The sequence below is a fragment of the Canis lupus genome, chromosome 31 (assembly GCF_003254725.2).
Source record: "Canis lupus dingo isolate Sandy chromosome 31, ASM325472v2, whole genome shotgun sequence".
Lineage (NCBI taxonomy): Eukaryota > Metazoa > Chordata > Mammalia > Carnivora > Canidae > Canis > Canis lupus.
This window is the reverse complement of record NC_064273.1, coordinates 14095961-14108876: the sequence shown is the minus strand read 5'-3', so window position 1 is coordinate 14108876 and position 12916 is coordinate 14095961. Positions and strand designations below refer to the sequence as shown.

At 34.7% G+C, this 12916-nt stretch overlaps 1 pseudogene; it reads right to left on the bottom strand.

Annotated features, from left to right (window-relative positions):
• Positions 1-1769: 1769 nt before the first annotated feature.
• Positions 1770-2804, bottom strand: LOC112661724 (growth hormone-inducible transmembrane protein-like; annotated as a pseudogene).
• Positions 2805-12916: the final 10112 nt, after the last annotated feature.

Sequence of the window (12916 nt, the reverse complement as noted above, 5' to 3'; positions counted from 1 at the left end):
GATTTTCCCCCAGGTAGCTGTAGTTACTTACCAAGGTAACTGTTCTGGAGGAAAAGAAACTCCTAGACTATGAGCATTGTTTGGATAAAGATCTGAGGTTACACAGTTACCCAGTGACCCAAAATGCCACTATGGTCTTCTGGATAAAGTAGGGGTTTATGGGGTTCAGGATGTATATGGAACTCTGGCCTAAGTCCATTTCTTGATGAACCTCATGGTACATGTATCTACTCGGAAGCCACTTCCCTAATCACTGAATGCATATTTTGTGACTGGTGGAACTCTAAAATTCACTTCCCGACCTGTGAAATAAGAAGCCATCATTGTAGGAAGGCTCATGGGATATCCCTGAATCTATTTCCTCATTTTCAGCAAAAATCAGAAGCAACAGTACAACCCCAGAGGAACTGCCCAGCCTAGTGCCACTATGAAATATTTAAAGGACTATGGAGAGAGGAGTTAGTAACATCATATCCCTGTTTAATTTCTTTCTGTGGTCCCTGTAAACACAAATTGATCATGACAGATTATGATGCAATAAATAAAGTTAAATAAATGATACTCTATTCTCAGTTCTTTTGCTGAATATGGTATATTTATTTAAAAATATAAACACAATCAAATAGTGTATGCAGAAGAGAAGGAAAAATCTGCTAGGGGAAACTCTAATGAGGTATTTTGCCTATTACATTTTTGATTGATATAATTCATGAAGAAAGACTAGCTGTTTTAGTGCTTAGTCTGAGAAGGAACTCAAGAAACCAATTCTTAGGAGGAAAACTGATTTCATAATCTCAAGTGGAAGTCACAAACAGGCTTTCCTGATAAAATCTTCAAAGCTTGAAGAGATAAGACAAAAAGCATGTATTCTGTTAAATATTTCTTAATAAATATGCAAAAAATGACAGTTATGAACATAGTGTTTGTATATTTAAAAATGCATCTATTTTCTTGCTCTGAGTATTTTGTCCTGACAAGAGTTTTGCCGATATTTTGTTCTAGAAGGTTCAAAAGTAAAACTTACCAATATGTCAGGAATATATTGGTGTTATATATCAGGAGTTCTCTGCATGATGAACATTCTAGACTGTCCTAATGGTGTCAAACAATGAGAAGCCAAACATGATCACATCTATGTGGCAAAGATAGCACAGTGAAGGAATAGTGGGAGAATGAATCACTATTGTCTTTGTTTTATGCTCCATGCTTTTGACTGGTTTAGCAGATGATAATAAAAACAGCAGTGACTTGTTTGTTTCCAAATAGCCAGACCCTTCATACTGGCTCACCACCAATTATGCAAGTGCTAAGTATTCAAAGAAAGACTGCAGGTAACCTTTACTTCTCTTTGGTCCCTTTACCAAACCTGTACTTCACTTATTACTTGTTAATATTTTGAATTTCAGAAATATACAGGTAAACACAGTTTGCTAATTTTTACTTAACCAAATACATTTTAAAATAGGTAAAACAGGGGCACCTGGGTGGGGCTCAGTGGTTGAGCATCTGCCTTCGGCTCAGGTTGTGATCCCTGGGTCCTGGGATTGAGTCCCAGAGCCTGCTTCTCCCTCTGCCTGTGTCTCTGCCTCTTTCTGTGTCTCTCATGAATAAATAAATAAATCTTAGAAAAATAAAATAAAATAGATAAAACAGTTAAATTCTCACAACACAAACCTAGTTTTCATATTCATTAAAGCATTTTAGAATTACTCAAACATGAAAATTGAAAATGTGTGTCCTTATTTGGAAGAGTCAAAAGCTGAGTCATTTCACTTTTTTCTGTTGCTTCTAGTTGCTAGAATAGTGGCAACTCACATAAATATATTTAACATATCCATGTAGATTCCCAGCATTGAATTGATGGGACTGTATTTTTGAACTCTATATATTAGTACTATTTCCAAACACCGGATTACTTTCTGCATATTATATAGAAGGAAACACTGAAAAGAACTAATCCACCATAAATTGCCACAGAGTAGAATGGCACCATACACAGTGGTAGGTGGAAAAAACATAGATCCTAGTGAGGATACAAAAATGAGACCCAGCCCCACTCCCAGGCATGCTGTCATGTTTGGAAATTTCCCACTGAGTGTGCACATGACCACAGTGGAAGGGCTTTGATGTCTACTGTGTACTATGCAGCTCTGATGAGAAGAGCCTCCCCACTGCCCCATATCATGAAAGGAGCCACTATGGCACCCTTCACACTAGAATATAGTAACTAAGCAAGTGGCTTTGGGTCCTGGGCTCTCGTCAAATAATATTGATTGTACCAGTATTCCAGCTCCAATTATGGCTGCAAAGGTTGCACTGATTGTCACCCAAGAGCCTTTCATCATGAATTCATGGGCAGAGTTCTGTTCACTTCCAGGGTGGACAAAACTGTAAAACCAATACTTCTGGAGAAGTACATATATGTAGAATGATTTCTATCCTTAACATACTGAGGCCAAATTACAGCCTTTTCAATAGTTCCAATTTAATTGTATATTCCTAAGCCATAGTAGCACAATGCTCCAAGACCAAACAGACTATTCAGCAATAAGCCATCTTCTCAACTGATCAAGTGTAAATATTTTTCTACCAATGGTTCCAATACTGCCTCCTTGAGTTCTTGGCCAGCTTTTCCATACCAGATACCAGTTCCCTGCTAGGTGTTAAGCATATTATCTGCTGGATGTTAAGAGCCATTGATTCTTTGTGGTGGAATTCTTCACAGCAGAGGAGACCTTGGTGAAAGCTGGATGGAACTCTCTGGAAGGTAGTGTCCAGAAATACACAAGTCTTAGAGTCAGCATAGTGAGGTTTACCAAGCAGATTAAAATGGTCAGCCCCTAGTCACCTCAACCGTGCAGTTACCCTTGTGGACTGGTGAAATGCCAGTGTTCATACATTCCTATTCCTTTGCCCACTCTTTACTTCAAATTTTCTTAAGCTGCTGAAATTCAGAGTCCATTTGCTATTTCAGCCCAGCTTACTCTGAATAATATAATATTCCTATTTGGTGCATTTCTCTTTTACTATTGGCAACATGTCTTATATAAGTAGTTACAAGTTATGAGTACTATCATAAGGGATGGATAAAAACAATTTGTAATATACAAAATTAATTACTCTGGTTTTCAATGTATTTTCAAAAGAAAGGACACTCATAAATATTTTCACAATATTATTTTTGCTAGTAGTTTGATCTGCATTGATAGTTTTCTTAGTATTATTAAATTTCTTATTGAACAATGACTTGTAAAGGGGAAAAATAGGTTGTAATAAACTTGGCTTTGTCAAATATCACAATTAAAAAAATTTTTCAAAAATATTGAATTGATTTTGAAGAAGGCTGTGTGAATACTACAAACAGACTTCTGTGGACTGAATTGTCTTCTAAAATTCATATCCTGAAGCCCTCATGATGGCATTAGTGCCCTTATAAAGGAGGAAGTGACACCAGAGCTATCGCTGTAATATGGGGACACAGCAAGAACAATCTAGGAAAAGGGCCATCTCCATGAATTGAATCTGCTGGCAGCTTAATCTGAGATTCTCAGACTAAATATGTGAGAAGTAAATGTCTGTTTTTAAGCCTCCTGGTCTATGGTATTTTGTTATAGCAGTTTAAGTAGACTAAGACACCGGTCTAACATTTTCTTTTTCTGATGTTTTATTTATCGAAAATCTTGGCCAGGATATTGTAAATATTTATTATTACAATTTACCCTGAGGTAAAGTGTTAAAAAACAAAGCTAGAGAAGGAGCACATCATGTAATTGTGTGACGTATTATAGATCTTAAATAGAGCAAAATCTTTTCAGGTTTTAGTAAAATATAGGATTCATGTAATTTGTGTGTATGTGCTTGTTCAGAGTCAGGACATTACAACAGCTGTGTTGTAATGGTAAGAAAGGAACAAAGGAGCCCTATTTAGAAATTATGCTTTGAAATCATTAGTAACATATCTTGTATTCTATTATTGTTGGGTATAAACCAAAGTTTTAAAATATCCTTACTATTCATAGAGGTATATACCCTGGTAAAGCAGTGATTTTCCAGTGTATCATCAGTCATACAAAAAACTTATTTTTATAGGGAAAAAAAAGTCTACTCTTCCTGGGAGTGATAGTTATGACCTTATGGTTCTCTTGTCAATTAATATCCTAGCACTAATGGAGAGGCAGTGTAGAGATTCTGCAGAGACCTGTGGAATTGTACCACACTGAGATAGAAAGTTTTTGAAATAAGAAGGTGTAGAAAGGTCTGAAGGCACCAGTCCATGTTAACAAGCTATTCTGTGCAATTATTTGCTGAATAATGTCCATAATTGTAAAGAATATATAGAAGTGTGTGATAAAGTAGCTAACTTTGGGGTATATATACCAGAAATGTTTAGTCTGTCTGCTGTCCTGTCATTTATGTTTTCTCAAAGAGGGGATAGAGAATGGGAAGACCTATCTCATTGAACATAATATCTTCTCAAAATAGTTTTTAAATGGATGTGTTGTGAATCCAGTTTTCAGCATGAGTGTTTGCAGTTCATGACACATCTAGATGGAGTATTTAGCTCTCTGATTTTCAACTGGTCATTTGAAATTTGAATAATTAGTTTGGAAACTAAATGAAGGAAATTCCAGCCATGTAACATCCATTATTTGTTGATTAAATTTTACTTTAGCATGGTGGAGCATAACTTTTGCATATGTATTTTTGTTTATCCTAAGCTTCTACTTCAAATTGCAGGGCTAATTGCTAATTGAATCTGAGAATGTGAGTTTTATTGGCCCTATGATATAAATACCTGTCTGCAATACCCCCCGCTCATCAGAAAAATTCTAATTTGTTTTTCCTCAAAGTTGGACATGAGACAGTTTTTTCTTTGTATAGCTTTCATCTTATTTCTCAGAATTCCTTTAAGTTACCTGATATATGTAGACTCCTCGCTGACCTTGGGATCAGGACCTGAGCTGAAGGCAGAAGCTTACCGAATGAGCCACCTAGGTGCCCCTAGCTGTATGTTTCTAAAGTGGTAGAAAGTTCATGTAGCTATTGCAGTTCAGGGTGAGGATCTCAGCTCTGTCGTCTGAGAAATATGCGAGTCAATGCATGTTGAAGTTAGAGGGCTCTGGGGCTTTCCTGGCTGAAGTCATAATAAATGCATATGTAAAATTTAATGCTAATTTAAAAATTTATAATAAAATTTGGAACAGAGATCAGAGTTCATTAGTCAGTATACTCTCTTGGAAGACAAATCACATGCAAACCAAAAGATAATTAGAAAGTTGGTGGTAATTTGCTTCAATGTGGATGGAACTGGAGGGTATTATGCTGAGTGAAGTAAGTCAGTCAGAGAAGGACAAACATTATATGGTCTCATTCATTTGGGGAATATAAAGAGTAGTGAAAGGGAATAAAGGGGAAAGGAGAGAAAATGAGTGGGAAATATCAGTGAGGGTGACAGAACATGAGAGACTCCTAACTCTGGAAACAAACAAGGGATGGTGGAAAGGGAACTGGGCGGGGGTTGGAGTGACCGGGTGATGGGCACTGAGGGGGGCACTTGACGGGATGAGCATGCTATATGTTGGCATATAGAACTCCAATAAAAAATATATACAAAAAAAGAAAGTTGGTGGTAGGAATAGAATCAGAGGAAGATGAGTTGGTCAGGTGATTTTGATGGCTAGTGTTAAGAAGGTATGGAGTGGCACTAGTATCAAACAAACCCTTTTATGGTCCAGGACATTCTTTTCCTTGAAGAGTGCTGTAGATAGATTGATAATTCTTTTTTTTGTTGGCATTCCACTTTCTATAATTATAATAATAGCCACCTCCCTTCTGATTAATAATAATTATTTCTTTAGCTATGGCAAAACCTATTATTCAATTCCTGTGAAGTCTTAGTCTAAGGATCATCTGGTTCTTTAGTATGGTTTGGCATATCTCTTCTCTGATCTTTATAGACATAAGTAATCTTATATTTCTCTTTTTAAATTCTTAAAAAAGTACCCCAGTATTGCATATATTATACAATACATAGCTTCTGTTTGATCTCTTATATGAGTTATTCTGCATTCTCTCATCAGTATGTTCTTTCCAAAACATGAATTTAAAATTTTGTGTCCTTTCAAGTTTTAGATTATCTTATTCTCTATTGATATAATTCCCATTTTCACTAATAGTGACTTCCCATTGTTGGTAGTGAGAATAATATCACATACCATCTCACATTGCTCTCTCTCTCTCTCTCTCTAAAGATTTTATTTATTTATTTGACACAGAGAGCACAAGCAGAAGGAATGGCAGAGGGAGAGGGAGAAGCAGGCATCCTACTGAGCTGGAAGCCCATTGCGGGGCTGGGAACCTGGGATCATGTCCTGAGCTGAAGGCAGATGCTCAACCAACTGAGCCATCCAGGTGCTCCTCATATTGCTCTTTAATCAAACCTCCCTTTCTTATGAAATCTGAATTTGGTCTTGGAGAATCCTTGTTAGTATAGTTGATCAGAATTGGCATTAGAGCTGAAATCAATTTACCATCTCTCTGGTCTATTGAATAAAGTCTTCGTTTTTAACCTGACATCAATACAATTTCCATTCTGCTCCTAATTTGACTCTACCATGAAGTATGATGTTAGCTGTAGTTTTTTTTTTATATACTATAACTTTTATTTATTTTTTTATGGAACAATTAACATGCAGTATTACATTCATTTCAAGTGTACAACATAGTAGTTTGACAACTCTATACATTATGCTATACTCATTGCAAGTGTAGCTACCACCTGTCAACTTATAATATTTTTACAATACCATTGACAGTGCTGTGCCTTTTATTCCCATGAATTATACATTCCATTACTGGAAGCCTGCATCTCCCAATCTCCTTCACTCTTTTGCCTATCCCTCACCCTTGCTGTGGTTTTTCATAGATGCCTTTTATCAATTTGAGGAAGTTCCCTTCCATTACTAGTATGAATAGTTTTTGTCAAAATAGATGTTGAAATTTATCAAATGCTTTTTCCGCATCAATAAAAATGATCATATGGTTTTTTTTAAGATTGTTAATGTGGTAAATTATATGGGGTTGATTTTTAAAAAAATATAAAACCAACCTTGCATTGCAGGGGTAAACACAACTTGATCATGATGTATTATCATCTTCATGTACGATTGGATTTGATTTGCTAAAATTTTGTTTAGGATATTTGTATCCATGTTTATGGAGGTTATATTCTTTTGCATTTAAAAAATCTTACAATGTCTTTGTTTAGTTTTGGTATCTGAGTAATCTTGATTTTACAGAATAAGCTTAGGTGTATTATATCTTCAGTTTTCTAGAAGAGTTTATGAGAATTGGTGTTGATTCCTTTTTAACTGTAGGATAGAATTTACCAGTGAAGACATCTAGAAGTAGATTTTTCTTTGGGAGAAGAGTGTTTACTAAGAATTCACCTTATTTAATATATAGAACTATTTAGGTTTATCTGTTTCTTCTTGGGAGAGTTTTGGCAGTTTGTGTCTTTTAAGGAACTTGTCCATTTCATCTAAGTTGTTGAGTTTATGGCATTAAGTTTTTAAAATAATATTCACTCATTTTTTAAAAAATGTGTAGAATATGCTATAATGTCACCTCTCATTCCTTATTTTGCCATATTAAATAGAATTTTTAAATGAATAAAATATTTGTAAGAATCAGTTTTTCCTCCACTGGAAGAGATGCTAAGATTGAAAGAAGCTTCAGAATTGTGGGGAGAAAGGAAGAGTCAGATCTTGGGGAATGTCTTTAAGCAAGTCTCAAGCTCAGACCTGCATTTCCTCTACATTTTTGTTAAGTTTTGTTAGAACAAAATTATAAAGGGCTTGTGGCTTGCTTCCTTGGTATGCCTGATGTGAATTCAGGTCTTCAGAGAAATTTCTTGAATAGCAGAATGTTAGTAGATGAGCAAACAGTCACAGATTTTTGCTTATCCAGTGTGGTATGTGATGCCACAGTTTCCAAGTGCCCAACTGAGAAGGGTTAAATAGGGATTGTGAGGACCTAAAAGACTTAACCTGACATACATAATTGGTGTGATGAAGATAGAGTATGCCTGCCATCACCCTCATACCTGAAGGGTAGAAAACATACCAGAAAGTGAATGTCAACCACCAAAATTTGTGAAGAATATGTATCTTGGTGGAGGTCAGTGGAGGAGACTTGTGGACCAGGTAGTCTTTCTCCTCAGTTTTAGAATGATAAGTAATCTGTCGGGAGCTTAAATCGCCCTTAGGTCAGGAGAATCTGAGGATTCTAATATGGATTGAATATTTACTCAAAAGAGTCTGTGGGAGACACAATGGAAATGTGACTGATTATATCTTGAATTTGAGAAGGGTAGTTCAAGAGTTGGTAAAATTCAGTTTTAGGGGGAAAGAGGTTAGGTTTTTACACATCTGCAATTTAGTGATGTAACACATTCAATAGACCCAGAATACCAGACAACCAATGGTCATATTTTTTTTTCCAATGGTCATATTTTTGTTCTCATTTTATCCCACTTCACAATAGCATTTGATATAGCTCACAAGTTCCTTTCTTAAAATCATTCTTTATTTATGGGATCATCAGCGTTTTCTATAAAGGGCCAGATAATATAGCCTAAAATACAGTCTCTGTTACAGCTGTTCAACATTGTTATTGTACCATGAAAACCATTTTTACCTTAGGGGTTTAGGGGTTGTGCAAAAACAAGCCGGGTGAGAGTTTGGAGGCAGGAAGTGGAAGAAGGTCAGGTTTGACTCATAGACTATACTTTTGTTTACCCCTGTTCTTTAGTTTACATCATACATCCACAATTTTCCTTCTACTTTTTCTGTTCATTTCTTTTTAGTACCTTTGCTGGCTATTCCTTCTCTACTCCATTTCTCATTGTGATCAACCGTTTTCCCTCCAGTTAAAAATCTCTAAGTGGTCATATTCATTCCTATAGCCTTTTATTTTATTTTGTTTTATTTTATTTTATTTCATTGCACTTTTTTTGGGGGAAATTTTTGTAGAGAAAGTAAATGAGTCACTAAGTTTGTAACCATTATTTTGTGTGAGGAACTGCTTTTTATTATTCATTTCTTTCTTTTCATTGTGTTTCTGTGCTTTGCCTCCCCTTTTATTGTGGTAAAAACCAGAACATAGAATTTACCATCATGACCACTTTATAAAAGATTTATCTATTTATTTTAGAGAAAGCACACATGCCTGAGTGATTGGAGGGGCAGAGGGAGAGGAAGAGAGAGAAGCCCTCCCTCCCAGCAGACAGATTCCTCACTGGGCACCGAGCCCAAAGACACAGGGCTCCATCCCAGGACCCTGAAATCATGACCTGAGTCCAAACCAAGAGTCAACTGCTTAAACAACTGGGCCACCCAGGTGTTCTGCCCCCATTGCAACCATTTTTTTTTTAAGTGTCTAGCTCAGTAGTGTTAAGTATATCCATATAGTTGTCTAACAGATCTCCAGGACTTTTATCTTGCCATTTGAAACTTGATGTCCATTAAATTATAACTTCCCTATCCCTCTCTCCCTAGCTCCTGGTAATGACCATTTTACTTTTCTTTTTTCTTTTTTCTATGAGTTTGACTATTTTAAGTACCTTATATAAGTGGAATCATATAGTTTTTGTGTTTTGTGACTGGCTTATTTCACTTAGCATAATATCTTCAAGGCTTACCTATGTTGTAGCATGTGACAGGATTTTATTCCTTTTAAAGACTGAATAATATCCTAGGACATGTATATACTACATTTTGTTTGCCTATTCATCCACTGGTGGATATTTTGATTGCTTTTTCCTCTTGGTTATTTTGAATAGTGCTGCTGTGAACATCATTATGCAAATACTCCTTTGATACCTTGATATAGTTTTTTTTTGAATATATATCCAGAAGTGGGATTGCTGGTCATATGGTAATTTTGTTTTGACTTTTTGCCAAATCTCCATACTATTTTCTTTTTCTTTTTTTCTCTTAAAGTCTTACTTATTTATTCATGAGAGACACAGACTGAGAGAGAGAGGCAAAGACATAGGTAGAGGGAGAAGCAGGCTCCTCGCAGGGAGCCTGATGCGGGACTCAGTCTGGGATCCCGGGATCATGACCTGAGCCAAAGGCAGGCGCCCAACCACTGAGCCACCCAGGCGTCCCTCTATACTCTTTTCTATAGCAATTACACTATTTTACAATCCCATCAATAGCGCAAAGGGATCCAACTTCTCTATGTCTTCACCAACACTTTTTATTATCTATCTATCTATCTATCTATCTATCTATCTATCTATCTATCTATCATCCTAATAGTGGGAGGTATTATCTCATTGTGGTTTTGATTTGCATTTCTCTAATTATTAGTGAAATTGAACATCTTTTCTTGTGCTTGTTGGCCATTTGTATATCATCTTTGGAGAAACGTCCTTTTCCCATTTTTAAACTGGGTTACTTTATTTTTTTGTTGTTGAGTTATAGGACTTCTTTATATATTCTGGATATTAACTCCTTATCAGATATATGATTTCCAAATAATTTCTCCCATTCCATTGATTGCTTTTTCACTCTGTTTGTAGCGTCCTTTGGTGTATAAATTTTTAAGTTGCATATAGCATCGCTTGTCTATTTTTGCTTTTTCTGCCTGTATTTTTGGTGTCATATTCAAGAAACCAGTGCCATATCCAAAGTTATGACATTTTCCTTTTTTTTTAATTTTAGGAGTTTTATAGTTTTAGGTCTTACATTTAGGTCATTAGGTCTTTAATCCATTTTGAGTTAATTTCTGTATGTGTGTAAAGTAAAGGTTCAGCTTCTGATGTGGTTATTCAGTTTTCCCAATACCATTTGTTGACTGTCTTTTCCCTAATAAAGTGTTTATTTCTGGGCTTTCTATTTGATTCCAATGGTTTATTTGTCTTTATGCCAGTACCATACTATTTGATTACAGTGTTTTAAAGGCATTCATTTTCACAAGTTTTATATATTCTGACAATGCATTTATTCTTTAAAAAGTCTTTGTTTATAAATTTTCACTATAATCTCTTTCAGTTTTTACTATATTCATTCAAGTCTATAATTTTAAGATCTCTTTGTATTGCTGAATGTGTTGCTTCTACCTGCTGCATGTTGTTCTCAAGTATACATGTACCATAATTTAATTAGTGATAAATAAAACAAGTAGTTTAGATTAACAACTAGTTAGATAAACTAAACAACTACTTTACCTCTAATTTCCTATTGATGCAAACAATTTCTAGGTGAAAATCTTTGTATATGTCCTCTTACAGACTTGCCCAATGATTTTTATTGTATATTTAGCTAAGAATAGGATCATTGTATCATAGCTCAAAAACATAATTTAAAAAAATCCAGATTGCTTTGACAAGAGTTGTCATTTTATATTCCCACCCATTGTATATAAAAATTCTTATCTCCTCATATCCTTGAGGATACTTGGTATTACCAAGGTATTAATGAGTTTTCTAATTATTGCCATTTTGATAGATATGAAGTGGCATGTTAATGTTCTTTTAATTTTCATTTTTATGATTATTAGTGATTTTGAGCATCTTGTAATATGCTTGGACATCTCCTCTTATGAATTTCCTATTTATACCTCTTGTCTCTAATTTCTATTGGGTTTTCTATCATTTTGTTTGTTTTTCAGGAGCTCTTGGTATATTTAATAGCTGAAATTTGTCAGTTACAGATATTGCAAATATTTTCCCCAGTCTATGTGTATTTAACTTCATATATAATGGCCTTTTTTGAATAGAAAATTTAAATTTCAATATGGTCAATCATGCTTTCTTTATCATTTGTGCTTCTTGAAATCTTTCTTTAGCAATAGGTCACAAAGGTATTCTACATTTTCACCTATTGGATCTATAAATTTACCATTTACATGTAGGTTAATAATGCTGATTTTTTCTTTGTTCATAGTATAAGGCATGAATTCAGTTTTATTTTCTCCTTAGAGTATGACAGCTCTCCCAAAATTATCTACATAAAATGTATTCTGTTCTTGCTTTGTAGTTTACTTTTACCATGCATCAATTTCCTGTACATACATGGTTTTATCTCTGGCTTCCATATTCTATTTCAGTGGTCTGTTTATCTGTTATACAATATCATATTATTTAATTGCTTTGGATTTCAGTTTTATCAATATATTTTAAAATCTGTCTTTACTCATTGTTTTAGTTTTTCAAAGATGATTAAACACTTTGCCAAACCTTATTTTTTTATTTCAATATAATTTTCCCAAATTCCTCGAAAATTCTTCTGAGATTCCATATGGAATTTTATTGAATTTAATTTGTGGAGTATTGAATTCCTTAAAATTTTTATTAATATTATTTATAAACATATTATTTATTGATGTCATATTTCCATTTTTTATTTAAAATTCTTCTGTAATGATCTTATGTGTTCTATTATAGGTTACTTCTTAGATTGTTTACAAATTTGTTGTAAGAATAGATTGCTTTTTTTCCCTCTATATTTTCTATGTCTACTGGAGACATAAGGGAATGTTCTATATAGATGATCTTATCCTGCGAAAAGAATGACAATTTTACAGATTCCTTGCCAACTTTAGAGCATCTATACATTTTTCTTTCTTATAGGATTATCTGAGTATTGGCTCTGCCATTTACCAGTATTATCAGTTTGGGTATAACCAGGAGTCAGAAACCACAAAATAATTTGACAATTATAATAAAGAATTATTAATAGGGGATTGAAATAACAGGAGATTGACTACTGAGGAGTAAAATACTGAGGAGTAAAAAGGGAAGAGGAATGGCAGGTACAGGAAGTAGCTACCATCCATAAGGATAAGAAAGAATACCCAAGGAAGGAAAAAAATCTAAAGACCCCTCCTACCCCAGGACTGAGATCCA